Source organism: Portunus trituberculatus, chromosome 48, assembly GCF_017591435.1.
Source record: "Portunus trituberculatus isolate SZX2019 chromosome 48, ASM1759143v1, whole genome shotgun sequence".
NCBI classification, from domain to species: domain Eukaryota; kingdom Metazoa; phylum Arthropoda; class Malacostraca; order Decapoda; family Portunidae; genus Portunus; species Portunus trituberculatus.
In genome coordinates, this window is record NC_059302.1 from 23,221,299 (window position 1) to 23,244,918 (window position 23,620).

A 23,620-nucleotide genomic window follows, 5' to 3' on the forward strand; every position below is an offset into this window, starting at 1 on the left:
GTGTGTGTGTGTGTGTGTGTGTGTGTGTGTGTGTGTGTGTGTGTGTGTGTGTGTGTGTGTGTGTGTGTGTGTCCATGCGAGGTGATGACATGACTAAAAAAAGGGTTGGTGTTTTTTTTTTTGTTACTTTTTTTTTTTTTTTTTTCTTTACCTTTTTTCGGTGTTGTCTCATCCATTAGTTCTCCGTCCACCCGTTTATTCAGTCTTCCGTTGAAATCTCCTGGTGAATCTTTGCATTTTCCGCACATAAACACCACATCCTTCCACTACATCGCTCATATTTTGTCACCACCTTACGTAATGTGTTATTATGTTTAAAACCGCTTCGTATAGCACACATTCACCTAAGCTAATAGTTAGTCACACACACACACACACACACACACACACACACACACACACACACACACACACACACACACCTTACCAATGAACAATATGGCATGCAAACTAAAGCTGATTAATCGAGAAAGTTGACAATTTTAGATAGGTGCACTCGGGTATACCACGTACCTTTACTAATCCTTATATAATCAATCTACGTCCTACACCAGACACAAGATCACATGAATAACTGACGAGACAAGTGATGAAAGAATTGGGCAAATAAATACACCAATAAAAAGAAAAAGGAATACTCAACATTGTGTATTTGTTAATCATACTTTACCACTTCAGTACCAAGATACGTTTTCATGTTTATTCTGCTTACTATTTGGCAATTTCATACAGCTTCAGACACTCATGCGGGGATTAAAAATAGTGGAGATACAGGACCATTAACCTTCTGACCTTCATAGAACCTATCTAGTGTAAATCAAATCGTCTAATGACACTCGAAACTCATGGTAAAATTGTGACCCAGTACTGAAGGAGTTCATAGTTTAGTACTGACTCCTTTCATTTAGCACACGGAATTCAATTATAATCAACTGACAGGTGAGAGCAGAGAACTGAAATTGGTTAAACGAATGACTAAGTGATCCAATCAAGAAACATACATAATCAGATAAGCCCCGCGCGTTTGTATAATACCAAAAGCGTCGCATACATCACACCTACTAAATACAACATGCTACTGACCACTTCCCTTACAACCAACCCTTCAATACTGGGACGTTTTTTTTTTTATCTATGAGTTTTAGCTACGATTACACGATTTTATTTATGGAGGTCAGAAGATTAATGACCAAAGTCTTCACTATTTCAATCTCCACGTAAGTTTCTGAAGCTGTATAAAATCACCTTATAGTAAGCAGAGGGAATATGAAAGCGCGTCTTGGCACTGAAGGGATCAACAGTAACAATGAGTGAAGAAAAAGAACAAATCAACAGAACAGATACTGACCCTCATTCATTTTACGTTCCCCAATAAATTATGAAATATATACAGACAGTTTTATTTAATTTGAGTTACTGTGTTACTCATAAAACACAGTGCACACGTTATCGAATAAACTGGTAACACAGACTCAAACTAATAAAACACTTAATGCATTGTCCATTCAAGATAGTACAATAAACCAAAACTCTCAGCACAATATCTAACCAACAACAAACACACACTTGTACTGCTTAAACAAGGAACTTAATATATCTCCGAGTGAACATGTACTCGAGTGATCATGCACACTAATCAAAACCACGTGTCAATAAATCAAGTAAAACATAGGAGGATAAGTACCATTGGACACTCCCTTCATAACTCCAAAGGTGCTCAGAATAACTTACAGCACACGACACTTGTAGAAGGATGAAGGAAAAGGGGAGGGAAAGAGAACGTAAAAGAATGAGAAGGTGCAATAAATGAATAAATAAATAAACTCACAGAAAAATGAATAAAGGAATAAAATATAGTTTTGTCTACAATAAATATGTAAAGGAAAAGAAAAATATCAACGTTTTCTTTCTTCATACCAAAAGGACAAGAGAAAAAATAATATATCCATTACTTAAATACGAAAAAAAAGAAAAATAAAGGAGAAAATAAACTCACGTAATCGACGAAAGAGGAAGAAGAAAACGAAAAGAGAAGTGGAAGAATAAAAAAAAAAACATGAACCAGAGGAAACACTAAGAAAAAAATAAATAAATAAGAGAAAAACCAAAGAAGGAGAAAAATAAGCTCACCTAATCGACGGAAGAGGAAGAAGAAGAAGACGGAAAGAGAAGTGGAAGAATAGAAACAAAAACAAATACAGATCCTTCCCACACGAACCAGAGGAAAATATAAATAAATAAGAGAAAACAAAGAAGGAGAAAAATGAACCCACTTAATCGACGAAAGAAGAAGGAAAAAAAGCGAAAGAAAGAAATAGAAAAATAAAAGAAAAACACGAACCAGAGGTAACAGCAAGGAAAACATAGATAAGAGAAAAAAAAAACAAAGAAAAAGAAGAAGAAACTCACCTAATTGACGAAAGAGGTAGAAGGAAACAAAAAAAATAGAAATGGAAAAATAAAACAAATAAAAAACAAGTCCTTCCCGCACGAACCAAAGGAAAAAGTAAAGAAAAAAGAAAAAAAACAAAAGGAGAAAAATCAACTCACCTAATCGACGAAAGAGGAAGGAAAAAAAACTGTAAAGGAAATGGAAAAATAAAAACAAGAAAACAAAAACAAGTCCTTCTCACATGAACTAGAGAAAATACCAAGAAAAGTAAATAAATAAGAGAAAAAGCAAAATTTCCCAGCATCCCAACCACCCCCCAGTCTCCCCTGCCCCAACAGTCACAGGCGGGGGCAGGGAGGTGGCTTCTGAGGTACTGGGGGGGAGGGGGGTAGAGTACTGGGGTACGGAAACACCAAGGTAAATAAGAGATAAACAACAGAAAAAACAAATATCCTAACTTCTCAATTCCTCCCCCTCCTCCCCCCCCCCATGGTTTCAGGCAGGGGACTGGAGGGGTGGCAGGTAGGGTATGTTGGGGAGGGGCTGGGGTAAGGTTCACCTCCCACGGCTCATACAAATGGACCGGATAACCGCGGTGCCCCGGACGCTGGCTCGGGCACACGGGAACATTTGTCAAGAAGACGCAGCATTTAATCAACTCTCATGGATTGTACCGGATTGTCTGCCTGCCTGCCTCTCTCTCTCTCTCTCTCTCTCTCTCTCTCTCTCTCTCTCTCTCTCTCTCTCTCTCTCTCTCTCTCTCTTGATTTGCTTGCCTACCTCCTATCATTCTTCTTTCCCTGTCTATTTGTCTGTTAATCTGTCTATTCTCTCTCTCTCTCTCTCTCTCTCTCTCTCTCTCTCTCTCTCTCTCTCTCTCTCTCTCTCTCTCTCTCTCTCTCTCTCTCTCCACCATCTGTTATCTGTCTATTCTCTCCCTCTGTTTTTCTTCTTGTTTCTCTTTTTTCCTCAATTGTTTGCACGTATTTTAAGAGAAGCTTTGTTATTTTCCTCATTCAGTTTCCGTTCCTGGTGTGACCTTTTGTGCGCCTTGTTTCCTGTCTTCTTATTCAATTTCGTCTTGGTGTTCCCTTCTTGTTCTATCATCTTAAATTCTTCGTTTTTCCTGTTTCTTTTCATTCTCTGTTTTTTGGGGGGTAATTTTGTTTAGTTATTCGTAAGATTTTTTTTTTTTTTTTTTTTGGCCGGAGGAAGGAAGTGCGATGGGTGTGTTTGTTCTTCTTATTTTCTTGTTTTCTTGTTTTATGCTGGTGGTTTTGTTTTTCTATTGTTTTTTTTTCTATTTTCCTTCTTTTTTCCTGTTTCTTCTGTTTCTTTCATTATTGTTATCTAAGTGTTTCTTTTTTACTAAGTGTTTCTTGAGTTGTTGTTTTTTTCTAATTTTGCAGTATAGATTCTTTGGTCCAAATCTCTCTCTCTCTCTCTCTCTCTCTCTCTCTCTCTCTCTCTCTCTCTCTCTCTCTCTCTCTCTCTCTCTCTCTCTCCTCACACACTTCTTTTTCCTGCCTATCTCCCTGTCTGCTTTTTTTTCTCCCTTGGGCAATTGATATTCTTCCTGCTGGCTTCCCCGTGTGCTCAGTGCAGCATGACTGACTGCTGCCCGCTTGCATGCCTTTGTTTCTCCTTCTCCTCCTCTTGCTGCTGCTGATACCAACACCCCCCCTTGCCTTTTCCCCACGGCTGTACCCTCAGTGTCCCTTTAGTTACTACATGTCACCTAATCTAACAATCTGTGTGTGTGTGTGTGTGTGTGTGTGTGTGTGTGTGTGTGTGTGTGTGTGTGTGTGTGTGTGTGTGTGTGTGTTCAGTTCATCAGTGCAAATCCTCCGTCTTTTCGTCCACGACACAATGAAGCAACTGATCCGAGGCTGTCCCGTTACCTGTGCTCCTCACTGTAAGCCTCCAGTGCTCAGGTGTGTTGTGCAAATGAGCTGAAACTGGCTCTCTCTCTCTCTCTCTCTCTCTCTCTCTCTCTCTCTCTCTCTCTCTCTCTCTCTCTCTCTCTCTCTCTCTCTCTCTCTCTCTCTCTCTGGATCGTGGAGGAAAATGGAACAGGATAAAAAAAATAATGAGTATATGAGTAAGAAGGAAAAAGGTGATAAAAGGTAGATAAACATGAACACTAGAAGAGCAGAGGGAAGATAAATGATGAAGGGAATAAAGAAGAGGCCAGAATAGAAGAAGAGGAAAGGATGGGTAGAAAAGCAAAGAGGAAGAAGACAATTGGCAGAGAAAGAAAGGAAAGGGATGAAGAAAGGACGTGTTGAGAGAAAATGAGCGAAATAAGGAAGGAAGGAGAAAAAAAAAACGTAAGGAAAAAAAAAAGAGAGAAAAAAGAGGAAAATGAAGTAAAGGAAAATAAACATGCAAAGAAGATGCTGAAAGAGGACGTTATGAAAAAAAAATGGACGAAATAACAAAGAAAATGAAAAGGAGAACATACATCACCAGAAAATGAAGAAAGATAAGAAAAGAAAGACAAAGAGAGAGAGAGAGAGAGAGAGAGAGAGAGAGAGAGAGAGAGAGAGAGAGAGAGAGAGAGAGAGAGAGGAACAGAAGAATGAAGAGAAAGCAGAGGGAAGAGATGAGAGACTATTGGAGTAGGAAAGTGTCAACAAAAGGAGGAGGGAATGAGGAAGAGGAAGGGGAGAAAGAGGAGGAGGAGGAAGAGGAGGAGGAGGAGGAGGAGGAGGAGGAGGAGGAGGAGGAGGAGGAGGATTAATACACTAAGGGTGGGAGTGGTGGATGGAAGTGGTGGATGTTTGCAATGAGTGGAAAATGAAGTAGTCCTGAGTGTTGGATATAAATAAGATGCCAAAGAGGACAAGAAAAGAAAATGGAGAAGAAAAAAAACACAAAGAGAGAAACAGACGACGAAACTAGCTTCTCTCTCTCTCTCTCTCTCTCTCTCTCTCTCTCTCTCTCTCTCTCTCTCTCTCTCTCTCTCACTCTTAAAAAAACAAGTAAATTAAATAAAAAACGCTAAAAATATACAAAATCACACGTAGTCACACTTACATTCTTTTTGTTAAACACACTGTCTATCTCCCTCTTTAATTTTTTTTTTCTATCTCTCTCTTCTCCTCCCTCCTAAAAATAAGAAAAATCAACAAAAAATAAGAAAAATCAACAAAAAACAAAGTAAAACCATACAAAAAGACAAGATTCTCACCCTTTCAAACCTATTACATCTTTATTTCGAAGCATTTCCTTATTTATTATTTACTTCCTATATTTTCACTCACTCACCACAAACCAAGCATCGAGGTGAAAGACAGCCACAAAAACAGCCGAATTTCGATAACTATGTAAAGAACTAACCACTTCAGTACCATGACGCTACTTCATATTAATTTTGCTTACTATTTGGCGATCTTATACAGCCTCAGAAACTTATGTAGGGGTTGAAACAGTGAAGACTTCGACTAGTAACCTTCTGACGTCCATAGACCCTTCCTAATGTTAATAAAATCGTCTAATCATTCCCAAATACTCGTGGTAAAAATGTGTCCCAGTGCTGAAGGGAGAAGAGAGGGAGAAGGACGTGGTTGGAGTCTAAAGAGAGGTTATGAAGACTGAGGAATTTAGTGGTGGAGGCGTTGTTCAGACCTCGACTCGCTCTCTCCCACAGGTTATACGTAGACTTCAAGTAGTGGTTAGGCTGCTCTTGGGCTGACTGGGTGGACGAGAGGAGGATGAAGATAAAGATGAAGAAGAAAAGATGATGATGAAGATGAGGAAGAGAAGATGATGAAGAAAATGACGAAAAGGAAAAAGAAGAAGAAGAAGAAGAAGAAGAAGAAGAAGAAGAAGAAGAAGAAGAAGAAGAAGAAGAAGAAGAAGAAGAAGAAAAAAAAGAAGTAAAAGAAGAAAAGGAAGAAGATGATGGTGATGATGAAGAAAATAAAGAAGAAAGCGAAGAAAAAAGAAAAGGAGAATTAAAAGAAAGAAAGATAAATGAAAAAGCATAAACAACAACAGCAACATCATAATCATCATCATCAACAACAGCAAGGGAGGAAGAGAAGGAAAATGAGACATACACACACACATACACAGAGAGAGAGAGAGAGAGAGAGAGAGAGAGAGAGAGAGAGAGAGAGAGAGAGAGAGAGAGAGAGAGAGAGAGAGAGAGAGAGAGAGAGAGAGAGAGAGAGAGAGAGAGAGAGAGAGAGAGAGAGAGAGAGAGAGAGAGAGAGAGAGAGAGAGAGAGAGAGAGAGAGAGAGAGCATTAAACTTTCTATACTTATACTATACTTTCTTTCTCTATCTTCTTTCTCTTTCCTTTTCTATTTGTCTCCTCCTATGCTCAGATTTAAAACAAATACATGGAAACTAAGAAAAATAGCTTGTTTTATTCTCTTGTGTTTGTTCTTCTTCCTCTTCCTCCTCCTCCGGTTTTATCATCTCCTCCCAGTCATCCATCTTCCACTTTTTTTTCTATTAATTCCTGTTCATTTCTTGTTCATGTTCTTATGTTCCGCTTTTCTTTTACTTTTTTTTTATTTCCTCCCTTCCTCTTCCTTCTCACTTTTTTTCTTTTCACAAATTATCATTCTTACCTTTCCTTCATTTTACTTTCTCCTCTCCAAAAAACTTTCTTTTCTTTTCTTTTTTCCTTCTTGTTCTTTACCCACTTCGTTGTTTTTTTTTTTTTTCCAGCCACATCCTCTTCCTTCTCAATATTTCCCTTGTATACACTTTTCTCCTTCTCATATTAATATTTATACTTCATTATCTCGCTCCTCTTCCTTCTCTTTTTCCTCCTCCTCTTTCTTCAACAACTAACATCACGACCTCTCGCTTATTTTGCCTTGTTCTTCGTACCTATAAACTTTTCAGTACTGGGACGCATTTTTACCATGAGTTTTGAGTACGATTACACGATTTTATTTACATTAGGAAGGGTCTATGGAGGTCAAAAGATTAATGGCCGCATTCTTCACTATTTCAATCGCCATATAAGTTTCTGAAGCTGTATAAAATCACCAAATAGTAAGCAGAATGAATATGGAAACATGTCATAGTAGTGAAGGGGTTAATTCACGTCAGCGTTCACTTGTGCCACTCAGACAATCAATCACTCCTTGCCTCTCCTTACCTCTTCATCCTCCTCCTCTTTAGTGTTTCCTTAGTTGATATACACGAGATCTCAGAAGACTTATTATTTCTCTCTCGTTTAAAATAATGGTAATAAATTCAGAAAGTAAGCTACTTCATCCTCTTCCTCACCTCCTCGTTCTCGTACTCCTCCTCCTCCTCCTCCTCCTCCTCCTCCTCCTCCTCCTCCTCCTTGATGAACGTAAAATCACTCAGCTCAGTCATATCTATTCATAGGCTTCTTTAGACAGTAACTCATCTTCTCTATGTGTACTATGCCTCCACCCCATCCTCCTCCACCTCCTGCTACTCCTCCTCCTCCTCCTCCTACTCCTCGCTGCCTCACCAACCCTCTCCACGTCCGGCAGGCTGATTTAACACCACCCAGTTCCTTCGGTGATTAATAAGTGGGGCTTTACGAGTCAGTGCGCGAGTCCGTCAGCTTCGTTAGGCGCGCCTCACCCCGAAGTCGTGGTGTAATTGAAAGTAAACAGTGCACGGTGGTCCCTCCCTCCCTGATGGCCTACTTCGATGGCCGCCCCGAGGTGATGGTGTAGGTAGACTGACCCTCGTTTTCTTTCGTCTCTTGCTTCGGTAGGTTCAAGTATATGGTTGTTCCTCTCTGCTCTGTGACGGATCTCTCGTTTATTGCCCGCTATTTGGATTTATTGGATCTTGCACAGCCTTTTTCAATTTCTTTTCCTTTTATGTGTTTTTTTTTTCGTCTTGTCTTTCGTATATCTGCCTTTCCATTTTATTTTTTTTTTTCTTTTTTCTCCGTCTTTCGTTTCTGTTTTATCCTTATTTTTTTCGTCTCTCCTATTTTCTACTCTCCTACTACAATTTGCCTCCTGTTCCTTCCTCCTCCATCCTGACCATTTCCTCCCACCTCTGCTTTCTCCACCTCCGTCCTTCCATCTTTCCATCTCTCCTCTCTGTTGCGTCCCCTTCATTCCCATCACCTCCAGCTACTCCTACATTTTTCCTTCCTTCAGCTGTCTACTTCTATTAAAACCTTTCCTGTCATTTTCCCACAAGTCCTCATTTTTCTCTCCTGCTTCTTTCAATTTCCAACATATCAACCATCTTCCTTTAATCCATCCTTAATTAATTTATCATCCTACTTCCTTCCAATTCCTTTTTCTCTTCCCTGCCTCTCCACATCTCTCCTTCAACTGTATTACCTCTTACCATCTTCCCTTCATCAACTTGCCTCTTCCCATCTCCCCTTCCACATCCCCCTTACTCCTTCCCATCTCTTCCTCAACAACCTCGCTCTCCCGCCCAGTCTCCCTCACAGCCGCCATAAAACCTGTGAGATACCAGTAGTTGTAGTAGTAGTAGCACAGGTCACCCGCTAGCTTCAGAGAGCTTGTTTTTGAGTATAAAGTTTGGCTCGTAAATATTTCTAGTGCTTCATGGTGTTTTTAATTTTATCATTCACTAATTCTCTCTCTCTCTCTCTCTCTCTCTCTCTCTCTCTCTCTCTCTCTCTCTCTCTCTCTCTCTTTCTTCTATGTCTTCTTTGCTATCTCTTCTTCGCCATTCTCATTCTGCTCTTCTGTTACCTCTCGTCCTCTTTCCTGTCAATGATTATTATTCTTCCTCTTCCTCTTCCTCTTCCTCTTCCTCCTGCTCGGTATTCTTCTTATTATTCTCGTCCTTGTTTTCAGTTAGAATTTAAAATGACTTGAGTGCTTCTTGCCATATTCATCTTATCGTCCTCTAGTCCTCCCATCCTCCTCCTCCTCCTCCTCCTGCAGGCCGAGGAAGGGGACTCGCCTTACTTATGCAGCGTCGTCAGGGCACGCTGAACTCTAATTTGCAAGCCATAAACAAAACAGCCGTACCATCAGGAGTCGCGCGCCGCCCTAACCCAGCAGGACCGACGACCCTCCAGCCTCTTGCCGCCCCTCGCCTGACGATACACGCAGGATGCACCACACGCCCCGCTGCGAGAAGAAGAAGAGAGAGAGAGAGAGAGAGAGAGAGAGAGAGAGAGAGAGATTTGGGGAGAAGAATAGTACACACATATTTTATTTTAAGAGTTTTCATTGCTGACGTTTTTGTTGTACCGTCTCTCTCTCTCTCTCTCTCTCTCTCTCTCTCTCTCTCTCTCTCTCTCTCTCTCTCTCTCTCTCTCTCTCTCTCTCTCTCTCTCTCATCCTGCCATCCCCCCCCTCCATCTCCCTGCCTCTCTAAACCTCTCTCATTAGTGTACAATTAATTACATATGCGCGGAGGACGCCAGAATAATGTTTGTAAAGTGATGTCAGCAGCAAAGCTCAAACATTCCCTCGATCCAAGTACGCGGCCGCGGTGCATGGCGGGGAAAGGTACACAAAACAGACACGCCAACATTATGCAGTGTTTGGCAATGAACATACAGACAGTGCTACAGTCTTGGGCAGAAGTCAAATAAGATGCGACACCCACACACTTATACTTACACACACGCACACACACACACACACACACACACACACACACACACACACACACACACACACACACACACACACACACACTATAATCTATCACTTAATTATCTATCTGTCTATCAATTTTGTGGAACTATTAAAAGATCACTGGATAATCTTTTCACTGCCACTTCGTAAACTTTTCTGTAATTTTTTTATATTTTAGGAGGAAAACTGGACAAGGGCAACCAAATGAATAAACCAAAAAAAAAAAACACTTAGATGCTGGTCCTCGAACAGGGTCTAGCTAGAGTTAGCCAAAGGAAAGGGATAAATGTCTTGCAACCTCTAACTTTTTCTACAGCCATTTCCAGTCACTGAATGAGAAAGACACTGCAAAATGTTTTCTTGTTCATCGTTAATATTCCTGTAGATGCTTAGAAAGAATTCACACATTGCTTCTGGTGCTGCTAATTGTTTCGTGTCGCGGTGAAAGAAAGGGTGATGATTCAGAGGAAAGCGCTGATCATCTTGGAGGTTAAGTGCAGCATGTTACTTGATTGGTGACTACACATGTACATCATTACATAAGATGGCTCATGTTATCTCTCGTTTATCAGTCTATCACCTTCCATATCTTTCATCCTGCAACTGCCTTCCGCCTCGCCTATCTGTCCAAAACACTACAAAACACTTATCAGTTGAAATATGGGAAACCTTGATTGTACAGAAAATGCGAAGTAAAACCGATTGATTCATAACATTTCAGTTTGGATGGAAAAAGAAAATAGGATAAGAAAATGAAGTATCTGTTCCATTATCGCCCCCTCCCAAAAAAAGGAAAAAGAAACTAAATACGTAAAAATTTGAGAAAGACTTATATAATCTCGAAAAAAAAAAACTTAGCAGCAATAATAAATCAGTAAAAAAAAAAAAAAAAGATTAATTAGATACTTTTTCATATCATTCCAACAAAACACTTTCAAGAAACAAAAAAAAATCAAATCAAACGACCAATACACGATAAAACTTTCTCTTCTGGTAAAAAAAAAAAAAAAAAAAAGGACACTAAACAGGTAAGTCTTAAATCAATCACCATTTTTCCTACCCCATCCCAGGTAACCCCGAGGAGTGAGGTGACAGGTTTGGTCAAGGCGGGAAAACACAAAAAAAAAAAAAAATAATTAAATAAAATAGATAAGTAAAATAAAAACAACACTTTGATGAATTTCAGGAATAGCGACGTTGTTACTTTTATTATGCCATTAAAAGGAACAAAGGAAGGAGGAGGAGGAGGAGGAGGAGGAGGAGGAGGAGGAGGAGGAGGAGGAGGAGGAGGAGGAGGAGGAGGAGGAGGAGGAGGAGGAGGAGGAGGGGGAAGAGGAGGAGGAGGAGGAGGAGGAAAAACTAGATTGCTGAAATATAGTTGTTTAGAGAGAGAAGGGAGGGTGACGACACACACACACACACACACACAGAGAGAGAGAGAGAGAGAGAGAGAGAGAGAGAGAGAGAGAGAGAGAGAGAGAGAGCTCTAATCAACACCTATCCGGGCGGTATGAATATTTCACACCTACGAGTCATTAACGATAAGCTCATATTGATGGCGTAAATTACACACCTGGCCTAATCTAATTACTGAAGTGGGACAGCGGCAGGTAATTTATTGTTCTCTTTGATTACGTCTTCAGAGGTGCCATTATAGAATCGAGAGAGAGAGAGAGAGTGTGTGTGTGTGTGTGTGTGTGTGTGTGTGTGTGTGTGTGTGTGTGTGTGTGTGTGTGTGTGTGTGTGTGTGTGTGTGTGTGTGTGTGTATGTGTGTGTGTGTGCTTCTTTGTCTTGTATCTTCCAATAAAAAACAAATACTACCGTTTCTCTTTGTTTATAGGTCTCTCTCTCTCTCTCTCTCTCTCTCTCTCTCTCTCTCTCTCTCTCTCTCTCTCTCTCTCTCTCTCTCTCTCTCTCTCTCTCTCTCTCTCTCTCTCGTAAAACATCCCTCCCCTCCTTCTTTAAGCCACTCTTCCATACTTGTACATTTTTTTTCCCCTCCTCCTTCTCTCTCATTCTATCTTATTTTCTAGCAAGCCTGTCCTCCTTTTCTCTCCCTCTTGACGTATTGTTACCGCTCCCTTCACCTTCACCCTAACAGCCTTCACTTCCCTCACTCCCATCAATCTTACTCTCTTCTGCTCCTGTCCATTTTTCAATTCAAACTCATGACTTGCTCTCTCGGTTCTCTTCTCCCATCTCTACTTATCATCATTGGATCCTACGTCTTTCCTGCTTTTCCTTCCTTCCTTTCCTCCTTCATTCATTTATTGTTAAAACTGTGAGTATAATTTTGTGTTTCTAGTGTTTCAAGTGTTTTATTCGTGTTGTTGTTGTTTTTTTTATGTTTTTATTCCTTTTTCGTAGTTTCATTATGACTCTTGTTTCGTCTACATGTATTATTCTCTGTCTATTTTTGTTTATTTTTCTTCATTCTATATTTTTTCGTAGTATTGTAATTAGCTTTTCTGTTCTTACTTTTTCTCCTCACTGATTTATTCCTTTTTCTTATTCTGTACGTGTTTTTATGTGTATTCTTTTATTGTTCTTCTAATTATATTCTCTATTTTTTTTTTTTCCATATGTTTCTCGGTCACTTTCCATCTTCCATCTTCATCCATTTTCATTGTATTCTTTCCCTTGTTTTCTTTTCTTTATTTGTTCTATTCATGCCTTCATTATTTTCTTTTGCCTCCATTTCCACCTTCTCTCTAATACATTTTCCTCTGTTCTTCCTTTATTTACTTCTTGCATCCTTTTATTACTTTCCTCCATTTCCATTTCTCTTTCCAATGTGTTCTCTGTTACAATTCTCTCAGGAAGCTTTTATACATTACTTCAGTGGTACAAGTTTGCTTCAGTTTCTTACATATGCAAACGAACAATCACAATAATGCAACAGTTTCTCCCATCCATACATTTTTATTCAATATATATAAAGTTTAAGTTTTGCTGGAAGGCATTTTAATCATTCCAACAGTGCGTGGTGTAATTAAAAAAAAACACAGAATTTCATACACATCAATAAGGAATTCAACACTAATTCAACAGCGTTTTTAGACAGCACTTACTGTTAACGAGAGATCAATAGAGAGATGAGTATTTTTCAGAAGTCATCTCACACTGTCTACCTGCTCTTCCCTTCCCTTCCCATCCTTTCTCTTCCCTTCCCATCCCTTCTCTGCCCTTCCCTTTCAATCCCTTCCTTTTTCTTCCCTTCTCTATCCTCCTCTTCCCTTCTCTTCTCTTCTCTTCTTTGCTGTTCTCTTTTCTTTCCTTCCCTTCCCTTCCCTTGCTTTTCCTTTTCTTCCCTTCTCTTCTCTTTTCTTATCTTCTCTTCTCCTATCTTCCCTCCCCTTCCCTTCCCTTCTTATCCCTTCCCTTCACTTCACTTTTCCTCAATTCCCTCCCCTTCCCCTCTCTTACTTCCCATTTTCTTCCCTTCCCTCCCTTCCCTTACCTTCAATACCCTCGCCTTCCCTACTCTTCCCTTTCCTTTCCTTCCCTTCCCTTCCCTTCCTTTCTCCCCTCCCCTTCCCTTCCCTTCCCTTCCCTCCTACTCAGGCCACCCTCAGCCTCATTCCCCAGTGTTTGCTTCCCATTACTCCCTCCCTCGCCCAGCACACCCATTCCTCCTACTGCGTGAGGGCGGCCTGGGCTCAGCTGAGTGTCCTAATCAGGTGTTTGTAAGCCGCTCGCGTGGCTGCCTCTACCTGGCTCCTCATCTGATTACGCACACCTGTATGGCCTTATCTGCCTCTCCTCTTCTTGTATCCTTCCACATTTTTCTATTTTTTTCATCTTTTCATTTTTTTATTCTTTTTTTTTTTTTTTCTTATTCTCTAATGTTCTTTTTTCTTTTTTATCTTCATCTTCTCTTCTTGTCTTCTTCCATTTTTTTTTTTATCCCTTCCATTTTTTTTTTTTTTTGCCATTTTGTTTTTCCTTTATGCTTTTTTTCCTATTTTATGTTTGTTTTTTTCATCTTCCACTCCTCTTCTTATCATCTTTCACATTTATTTTCTCTATTTTCATCTTTTAATTTTTCGTCTTTTTTTTATTTTTCTCTTACTTTCTAATGTCCTCTTTTTTTTATTTATATATATTCCTTCATTATTTTCTTTCGTTCTTCTTTATTTTCTGATATGCTCATAGAAACTACCATGTGAAAAACTAATCACTCCTAATTTACCTTATTTTCCTTGTTTTTTTTTACTTTCGTACTACCTTCCCTCTTTACTCTCCTTCCTTTCCTACACCATTCACTCTACCACACCCTCTCCCTTACTGCCACCTTCCCACCATACCTTCGCACACCTTTACCTGGCTGCCTCTCCCTCGACACACCTGTTTTCTCACGGCAGGAGGAAGTGATGTCTCTCCTCCATTTGTCATGCCCAGCTGGGATTACCTAAATGGATGAGTGAGTTTGATTCTCTCTCTCTCTCTCTCTCTCTCTCTCTCTCTCTCTCTCTCTCTCTTCTCCTCCTCTACCATTACTAAGCATCTCCCATTGCCTCATCGTCTCCGTCACCTGTCGCCGTCCCTCGCGGGCCCACACAGGTGACGCTGCAACACCAACATTCATCTGGCGTTGTTGACAAAATCTTAGGTCTCTTATCACCCCTCTCATCGCCGCCCACCGCTGCTGCTGTGACGGGAAATGATGTAGCGTGGCATGAGGACTGGAATGGACGAGAAGGAGGACATAGGGTGGTGGAGGAGGTGGTGGAGGTGGTGGTGGAGATGGTGGTGGAGGTACTATAAGGCCATACAACACTCAAGATGCATCACCTATCCTCTCATGTTCCTCACGCCCGCACGCCCACCAGCTCGGTATCCTTATAAACCCCATACACCACCACCCCACACATACACACACACACACACACACACACACACACACACACACACACACACACACACACACACACACACATACTTGGCAGAGCATCCCACTACACATACTATCACCCAAACTCCCACCCACCAAAACTAACAATTTCTCTACACCCACCATTGCCCAAATACATCACACACACACACACACACACACACACACACGTCTCTCTATCCCTCCTACCACCACCACCACCACCACCACCACAAGAAGCACACAATGAATACAAAACGATTCATTTATACAGCAATTAATCACTTTTGGAAGGACCTTTGTGCCTCTCAGGAAATGACCGACCTAGACAGAGAGATGTGTTTAGGATAAGAGGAATGCAAACACACACACACACACACACACACACACACACACACACACACACACACACACACACACACACCGCCAAAATTCCATCGGACACGGACCAAAACTCTAAAATATAAGAGAAACGTCCCCCTTAAGACAGGTATGCCAAATGGTGGGCAGGAGAGCAATTAACAACTAACTTTACAGGTGCTGTCATAAGCGGGATACATGCACGGCCAGGTGGGCAGCCGGACAGATGAGTGGGTGGGTTGGGTAGGTGGGTAGGTGGGTAGGCGGGTGAGTGGGTGGTTGGCTGGCTGGCTTGCTGGTTAGTGAATAAATTGAAAGGGTTGTGTAAGTAATAAATGTATGTATGTAGGAGGAAAGGTAACGTGTGTGTGTGTGTGTGTGTGTGTGTGTGTGTGTAAAGCCGGTGATAAATAATGTCACTGGAAGCACTAAAAGATATAAGATAAATTACTTCTCTCTCTCTCTCTCTCTCTCTCTCTCTCTCTCTCTCTCTCTCTCTCTCTCTCTCTCTCTCTCTCTCTCTCTCTCTCTCTCTCTCTCTCAACATGTATTTATGCAGCGGAGGGTGATCACAGCGCCACCCCGATCCGCCTTCAGAATAACAAGTTGGTGGAAGACTCTCAGTTCTTTAGGAATGGTCTCCTCCTAGCATCGCATCGCATCGCATCGCATCGCATCGCATCGCATCGTCTGCCCAGACTCATTTTCTTATTTATCTATTTATTCATTTATCTATTTATCTATTTTTTTTCATTTATCTATTTATATTTTGTTGAGGTTACTTTTAGACACATTCTTATATTTATTTTAAGTTCATATTGACATTAAGTATTTCTGTATTACCATTTTAGCCGGATCATCATCATCATCATAATCATTTTCATCATCATCACCATCATTATCATCATCATCATCACTATTACCATTATCACCTTGACTCACCTTACTAGCATCACCACACATTCATATAATCACCACCACCACCACCACCACCACCACCGCCACTACCACCACCACCACCACCATCAACAAACACAACAGCACCACAGGGATATCTTATACAAACTGTTAAACTTGCTGGGTCTATTTTTTTTTTTTTTTTATTATCATTTTGTATTTTTTTTTTCATGATGGTGATGCTAAACTAAATATTTTTCCTTTTTTTTTTTTTTCTATTCCATCCTTTAATTGTCCGTGTCTTTCTTACTCCCTTCTCTAATTTCTTCTATTTATGTCTTTATTCATTACTTTCTTTTTAAGTTTATTTATTTATTTTCTTCTACGTGCTTCCTCTTCACTTTCTCTCTCTCTCTCTCTCTCTCTCTCTCTCTCTCTCTCTCTCTCTCTCTTCTCTCTCTCTGATGTTGTGTTAATCAAATTCTCTCCCATTATACAAGTTCAATTTCCATAATTTTTCACACCCTGTTCTATCGCAACTCTCATCTACAAATTAGTAAACTGGTTCTATTAATACTCTCTCTCTCTCTCTCTCTCTCTCTCTCTCTCTCTCTCTCTCTCTCTCTCTCTCTCTCTCTCTCTCTCTCTCTCTCTCTCTCTCTCTCTCTCTCTCTGGGACCTAGACACGAGCCACTTATTATACAGATCCCTTAATATATCAGAACATTCCCCTTAATGTTCCGCAGAGGGAGATACAAGACGCAGATAATTCACACATAAAAGTAGTGATATAGTCTCTCTCTCTCTCTCTCTCTCTCTCTCTCTCTCTCTCTCTCTCTCTCTCTCTCTCTCAATACCTCGACTAAATTCCTTAAATTCTTCCTTTTATTACTTAGTTTCTTTTATTACATTATTATTTCTTCTTTCTTCCTCCCTCCCTTCCTTTTCTCCCTTCCTTCACTCCTTCTCTCCCTCCCTCTTTCTCCCCTTTCCTTCTTTCCCTCCCTCCCTCCTTCTCTCTTTCTTTCCTCCTTCCCTCCCTCCTCCTTCTCTCCTTTCCTTAGCTCCTTCCCTTCCTCCCTCCTCTCCTTTTCTTCGTCCCTTCCATCCCTCCTTCTCTCCTTTCTGTCGTTCATTCTCTCCCTCCCTCCTTCTCTCCTTCTTTCTTTCCCTCCCTTCTTTTTCTTTCTCTCCTCTCCTTCTCTTCTTTCCTCCCTCCGTGCTTTCGCTGAGGCTTCAAAGACCAGCATGGCTTCCCCTAACTTTCCCTGCATCACTCTTTCGGATCTCATTCTAATTGGACGTGTGGTGAGATTTATGAAGCGAGGCTGGGAGGCGGGAGTTTAGCGGCGGCTGGGTGAGTAACTCTTTAATTGTCTCCCTGGCTGGCTGGCTAAGGCAAAGAAGAACCGCTTGATGGATTGCATGGCGGCTGGGAACAGTGAGTAGTGAGTAAAGTTAATGCTTAGCTGGAAGTTTTATGGCAGGCAAGTTAGATTCATATTCATAAACGCTTTGCTCTCTCACCACAACTATTTTCAAGGGCCAAAGAGATGATTAGCGGGGTTTTCAAGAGTGTTTTCCCAGTTGATAGTGTAGAAATGTTGTTACTCTGCCTTTAGCACCGTAAAAACTTGCTTAAAAACGCTTCATTTTCTCATCAAGGTTGTTTTCAAGGGTCACAAAGATGATTAGCGGGGTTTTCCATAGTGTTTCTCCAGTTGATAATATAGAAATTTTGTCTCTCTGCCTCTAGAACCATAAACAAAAATCTTAAAAAATTTCATGTAAAGTGGAATAAAGACTTTTGAAATAGAGTAATGAAGCACAGAAGTGTTTGAGAATACGAGCTTCAGTGAGATTTTTCTATTTGATCCCGTGTGTGTGTATGTGTGTGTGTGTGTGTGAAAGTGATAAATGGACGAGCCGGTGACAGATGCTGCACGTGACAGATACAGGTGACAGGTGAAGGGAAGGTAAGATATACGTGTACTGACTACTCAAATGCTCACAGGTAACTCACAACAGGTAACATTAGGCATTACACGTTACTGAGAGCTGGCCAGACATGACTAAGTGTTGCTGAGTGTTGTCCTTCAATGTGTTTCAGTGCACCTAATGCTAAGAATTCATGGTTTAAGTTAGGATTACGTCAAATTAAGTCAGATTAAGCTAGTTTAGGATAGGTTTAAGATAAGATAGGTTAAGTTAGGTTACGCTGGGATACGTTAAGGTAATTTAGGTTAAGTTTGATTAGGTTAAGCTAGGAAAGATAAGGTTCAGGTAAGATAAAGTTAGATTAGGTTAGGTTAAGTTACTTTAGGAGAGTTAAGCAAGAGAGAGAGAGAGAGAGAGAGAGAGAGAGAGAGAGAGAGAGAGAGAGAGAGAGTGAGGAAGAGGTGCTCAAGCGGAACCCAAATTGATGGTGTAAGTGTGTAGTGATGTAACGTCCCATCCTCCTCCCCTCCACTCTCCCCTCTTCCCTACACCTCTTTGATACCATCGCCCATAGAGGGAGTGAGAGGCGCCGTGCAATTAGAGAGAGAGAGAGAGAGAGAGAGAGAGAGAGAGAGAGATTCAAGCCTACCCATAATGACCTTCCTGTTTCCATAGTGTGTTTTTAAGGACGCATTTCCGGCTCCTAAATGTGTGTCTTTCGACCTTAAAGAATGATTAATTACTTCACAATGGGCTATATTTCTTAATGATTAGTATCAGATCTCTCTCTCTCTCTCTCTCTCTCTCTCTCTCTCTCTCTCTCTCTCTCTCTCTCTCTCTCTCTCTCTCTCTCTCTTATGCACATTTTCACTCCAGTCATCACTCAATGTAAATGTGAGCTTTGTGGTCAACACACACACACACACACACACACACACACACACACACACACACACACATCGTAAAAGGGAAAAGGAACTCTGTCATTCATAAAACTACTGCGTCATCCTTATAATTCTCACGCCACATCACACACACACACACACACACACACACACACACACACACACACACACACGTGCCCATATTCATCATCCGTGTCTGAGTTTCAGCATGACTCTGTTTTACACGTTTGCTTCGTGTTGTTTTCTTACTTCACAGGAATTTGAATGTAGGAATATGAACGACAAAAAATAATATTCTCTAAATGAGAACAGAGAGAGAGAGAGAGAGAGAGAGAGAGAGCAAGTGAAAAAATCGGTCAATGTGAAACAAATGTATCATAGTTAGCTGGAACAATTATATACAAATCTTTACCAGTTGCGCTTTGATAATTGAAGTGTGTGTGTGTGTGTGTGTGTGTGTGTGTGTGTGTGTGTGTGTGTGTGTGTGTGTGTGTGTGTGTGTGTGTGTGTCCTAGGTGTGGCGTGAAGGTGTGGCTGCTGGGAGTGGCGGCGATGCAAGTGTTTTGGGGAATGAAGCGAGGCCTCCCTGCTTGCCAGCACGCGCCGACACGCCCGGTGGGCTCTTGGTGAGGAAGGCGCCTGCTCCACCCCTGCCTTGCGGCCCGCGACCCCTGCTGCTTCACCCACCACCCTTATCGGCAGTAACTATCACCGTGGATACTTGGATCAATCTAGTTAAGGGTTAATTACATATCAGTACTCATGCAGTGGCGTCCTAACACTTCTCAGGTGTTTCTTTGGTTTGCTTCGCACCGTTACTGAAATTTAAACAGGTGCCTGTGTCGGTGATGCTGGAGAGGCCACCCTCTTGCCGGGCGGTGCCTTTGATGCGTCAGGCTGTAAACAGGGCCTGTCATTCCCTGACGGAGGGTCACAGGCCCGCCACTTGCCGCAGGAAATTAAGCAAGTGAGGCGACGGTCGCTCTCCGCCACCTGCGACAACCCCACGGGGTGGATGAAAGCCGGCGGGGAAGCTATCAGTTGCTCTCACTTGCTTGAGTCCGTACGAGGTCGTGCACGGGTCACAAGGCTCTTCAAATACAGGGTCACGCCTCGCTGATGTATCGCTGGCAGGGGTCACAGGTCAAACTATAAGTAATATTTCCTGCCAGACTTTACTCCGCCCTTCCTCACTACCGTCTGTCACACTTGCCCCTTCCACACAACCTCCTGGATGCCGGCATGGCATTCCTTCCCTTCCTTTCCTCCTGCCCCTTCACCCCTCGCCGCGCCACGCACCGCACACCCTCACCCACCACACCAGGCTACTCCACCCACACCCTGATGAGCGAGATGGGAACAATCAGTGATGTGCTCCATATCCCCAGTAGGAGGCTGACATCACCTGCTGGGGCCACGCTGATCCACTGACCGGCTGATCCTTCTTTCCAGCTCCCTGCCTTCACTGACCGTCCAAGCCCTCGCCCGTAAATCATCCACACCCCCACACACACACCCACACACCCTCCATGAATGAGCTACGCGGCCCATCCTCCACCCATAATGTTTACCCACAACCAATAAAAACGTCCGCACACCGCCCCACACAATGGACTGCCTCCTCTACAGACACAGCCTCGCCCCTGAAGCACCCAGACCCTCAACACACACCCTGAGGCGCCCTGCTAGGATATTCATGCTCCAGAGGTATGCGAGGGACGGGAAAGAAAAAAAGAAGGGGGGCAGCGCACAGGGAAGGATAAGGAGTGAAAGAGTGAATACAAGTGTACAGCGTGAAGGAGTGTGAAAAAAAAAAAAAGGCGAAGGATATAGAGGCAGTGAGTGATGAAGGAGTGTGTAGTGCGATAGAGGAAGAGCAGGAAGTGAAGGGACAAGAGGAGGGAAGGCAAGGGAAGGAAAACGAATGGAGGGCCTCTGTAAATAACGTTCTCTTGCCTCTCCTTGCCTCTCCTTCCACCCTCCCCCCCACAACAGGACTCGGTAGTCACGCCACACTGGTCCCCTTCTGTCCATGTGAACCCTGAGTGATGAGTGAGACAAGGCGAGGAAAAGAATGCATCGTTTTGCAAGATAGATAGGGCCAGATTCTCTCTCTCTCTCTCTCTCTCTCTCTCTCTCTCTCTCTCTCTCTCTCTCTCTCTCTCTCTCTCTCTCTCTCATTACATTGGCGCCATAACAATAGCCAACGCAGTCTAAATTGGTTCCTTCTTCCATTTTCTGAGGAAAGAGTCATGCTGCACGTACTTCGCTTCGTGGATGGGAAGATACTAAGTAAATATACGAGAGAGAGAATCAGAATCACTTTATTTCCATTAACAATGGCCAAAAAATATACATTGCGTTTTGTTTGTGTTTAGCATTAAACCGTTCTTATTAAAATAGGTTTTTGCTAACGAAAGAGTTGACTCAGTTCTATAGATCAGATCTTGGAGGGCGTCTACAGAGCCGGTATGTATGATCTGAGTGTCGTCAGCATATTGTACAATTTCACAGTCAGTAATCGCTTCCTTGACGTCATTAACATAGATATTGAAAAGAATTGGGCCTAATATTGAACCCTGTGGAACACCGAAATTAATGGGTAATGTTTTTGATCTTGTACTATCTATTTTCACTGTCTGGTTTCTATCTTTCAAATAATTGTTGAACCAAAAACTGTCAATCTGAGCTTTTGCAAGTTTTTGCATTAGGGTGTGATGATGCACGCTGTCAAAAGCCTTAGAAAGATCAAGCAGTGTTACAAGTGTAAGTTTTTTATTATCCATGTTAGAATATAGTTTGTTGGTGACCGTAGTTAGGGCAGTTTCAGTAGACAGCATAGGTCTGAAACCGTGTTGGCTGTTTGACAGGATGTCTTTATTACAGAGGAAGGTAGTGAGCTGTTGTGCGACTATTTTTTCCAGTACTTTAGAAAGGATAGGCAGGAGTGATATAGGACGAAAGTTATTGACATCATTACGATTACCTCCTTTAAAGATGGGAGTGACCGTAGCGTGTTTCCAAGCTGAAGGGAATTTTCCTGTCACAATTGAGGTATTGATTATTGTAGTTAAATAATTAATAATGATGGGAAGTGAGTCTCTTATGTGTGTGAGTGATATCCCATCTGATCTTACCGATTTGGTGTTTTTAAGATGTTTTATAGTTAAAATTACCGTGTTTACGTCAACAGGCTCAGGTCGGAAGAAGTGGTCATTATTAGTATAATTTTGGTTACGATAAGATATATTTTGTTCAACATTTACCTCACTTAGTTGACGCTGTGTCTTTGCAAACGTATTCATCCCAACATTTACAAAAAAATTCATTTAATTCTTCAGCCTTTTGAAAATCATCCCATTGCCCGCAATTATTATTGATTATCTTTTTGGTAGGCACAATGTTTCTTATAAGTCGCCACATAGCAGATATGTTGTCTTTACATTTTTCAAATTCGTTTTTATGGTAGTCTCGTTCGGCGTTTTGTATTAAAATCTTAACTCTATTGCGTTCTCGCTTGTATTCCTCTTGGAGTTCTGTATTGGTTTTGTCATCTTTGAGGCGTGCTTGAAGGGCATTACGAGAAGCCATAGCTGTGCGAATTTCATTGTTAATCCAAGGAGCGAAGGGCTTATTTATTCTAGTACATGTAACAGGAGCACATTCGTCAAGGCAGCGAGTAAAGACAGTAGTCAACATATTGAGTTGAATGTCAATGTCATCTGTATAATAAATGCAATTAAGTTCAGATGAGTATTTTAATATGGCATCGCAAAGCGCATCGTTACTGTATGCACCCATGGGACGGAAGGTCTTTGTTATCTTGGCACGCTTGGGTTTAGTGATGTCAATCGTGGCGGTGATTAATTCGTGGTCAGCTATAACACTTGGCACTACTTCCTTATGTAATATTGTGTCACGTTTGTTGGTCACTATAATGTCTAGTAGGGTGGCTGTCTGTGATGTTATACGAGTAGGCTTGTCAATGACTTGATGTAATTTGTTCACACTTGTTATTGAGCTGAGCTTGTTTCCTGTAGTAAATAGGTCATCATTTAGGTCTCCTAACATATACAAGCACTTGTTTTTTAGACACATATTACGTAAGGTGTTGCTTATGTAGTCAAAAGACTCCTGAGACGCTTTAGGGTGGCGATATACACTCCCTACAATAATAGAAGATAGTTTTCTACATTGTACAGTCAGCCATACGTCTTCCACACCGTTAGGTCTATCAATACCAGTGATAACTTTTGTGCTGAGACAATCCTTCACGTACACACACACTCCTCCACCGATACACATTATAGCCTGGGATATAGATATAGTTGTCTGGAGTTTGAGGGAGAAGCCAAGTTTCACTTATACATAATATGTCAATGTTTCTATTAATTACAAGGAGTTTTATCTCAGTGATGTTGGCTAGAAGGGATCTGGCATTGATGTGCTCAATAGTGAGAAAGTCCTTTCTTTTGTTATGCTTATTGGCTATGTCTTCCTCGCCATGATCCTACAGAGTGTTACAGTAGCACAGTCTACTCTTACGTCCATAGTTATGACAGATGGTGCACTTTATCTTATGATCATAGCGGCATCTGGATTGATTATGGTTAAATTCGCCGCAGTTATAACATCCGCTGAGAGAGAGAGAGAGAGAGAGAGAGA